Source organism: Myripristis murdjan, chromosome 12 (genome assembly GCF_902150065.1).
Source record: "Myripristis murdjan chromosome 12, fMyrMur1.1, whole genome shotgun sequence".
Lineage (NCBI taxonomy): Eukaryota > Metazoa > Chordata > Actinopteri > Holocentriformes > Holocentridae > Myripristis > Myripristis murdjan.
In genome coordinates, this window is record NC_043991.1 from 11,496,541 (window position 1) to 11,498,520 (window position 1,980).

Consider the following 1,980-nt stretch of genomic DNA (forward strand, 5'->3'; position numbering starts at 1 on the left):
TTCTTCTCTCTCACAATCTGTAGGTACTGTGTTTTTGTAACATTTATATATGTGATTATGTTATGTTTATATATAGATATGCTGTATAGTGTTTAATTTAACACTTAGTCACTGGCTAAATTACTTGCTGATGACGTAACAGTTTAAATTATTTATTCTACAATATTATTTTACTAGTTTGTTTTGTTTTAACTCAGATCTTGAAAAGTTTTAAGTGCCTCAGAGTGGGTGCCTCCATTGCTTTAATCGGTCAGATTTACTTGCTTAATATTGAGTAATTTTCAATATTAAGCCTTCCAGCTATTCTTTTTCTTAAGCTGCCCCAAGCTCATTTTTCTGTCTGGGGTGTGCTAAGAGTTTTTAATGATAACATGGTGCTGAGGAAAACAGATTATGTGAAAGGCAGTGGCACACTGTTGGAAGTCACAATACCAGCTTGCACAAGCCTTTATATTTATACAATAACATGTTCACTTTTATTGTTATACACTGAAGCTGTGACGTACATGGACCAGGGAATTATTTCAAATTGAGAGTGAATGATAAGTTACAAATTAATGCTGCTTAACACCATTTTCTGCTCGCCCAGCCTTGATCATCGGGATAACATGAAGATTATACTCATAGTTTAGAATCTTTATAGAAGCATTATAATTAGGAGAGAGAATTAAATACTTGCATATGGACCATCTGATGATATGTTTGCAACCTTTGTCTTAAACTACCTTTATTATATTCCATGATGTAATTACCGTTGTTTATAATGTCAAACGGCAGCACTTTGCTTGTGAATACAGTTATGTTCACACTCTGGCAGGCTGTGGTGCTCAATTTCAAATTGTTGGTCAGATTTTTTTTTTTTTTTTCCTGACATCAGTTTAAATGGACCACAATCCTGAAGTGATACTTGACATGTCAAGCAGCTCAAATGGGTACCTTCTGGGTTTACTGACTAAGAGTCGGTCAAAGTCATTGCAAAAAAGGACTCATGATGCAAACACAGCCACTTTTGAGGAATCTTTTATCCAGTGAAAAATTTCAAGGACAGTCTCTTGCCTTTTGTTGTTGCTGCAGCCAAAGTTATGTTGTGGCACCACGTGACCACAACTCTGGTGATCGAGCACTGGTCAATTAGCTCTGGTCTACGATGTTAGCTGCCTGTTAGTCTAGCCACACCAAAGCAAAATTTCACCCCATGACTTTGTAACCTCCACCTGCATTTCATTTTGTCTCGAGATTTCAATAAAATGTGAAAGAAGAATAAAGATTCGTCATTTCACAGGTTTTGAGAGCTGAATTCATTGTTTAACGATGCCATTAATTTGAAATACCACAATTCTTTGCACTACACTGCTTCTTCATCTCTATCTTATGCATCTGTAAAATACATAATATAATATAAATGGAAGGTGTGATAGATCCCCTTTAGTTTTAATCTAAATGGAGGAACCTCCCCAAATACAATTCAAAGGATATTCAGTTATCATGAAATGTAAAAACAATATTTTCTCATTTACCCATATTATAGTCTATCCATCAAGATAGTTTCTGTGTAATGTGGCTGGTTTTTGAGTCGTTTTCCTTTCATCCCAGCACAGGGAAGATGGATAGGTTGTGTGGAGCTAGTATTTTACACAGAAAAGTCAACAGACACAGCTCTTTCCAAAAACAAACAGTAACATGGATACCGAGCGTAATCTGCAGCCCTCGGCAAAATCTTTCATTGGCAACTGTTTCCTGGTAACTGTTCATTTGCCAATTCATACTTGTTTGGCGCAGATAGATACAGTTGGCTTGAGTTCCCAATGAAACCCTCTCCAATGGCCGCCTGAGTCCTTCATGTTTTCATGGTGAAATAGACGCAGAGCTATCATGACAGTGATCTGTTGTCACAGATCATACATCGATTTATCTAGTTTTTGTTTCATTTTCTGCCCACACTGATCTGAAAACCTCTGCAGAACAAGGTGAGGAAAAGCA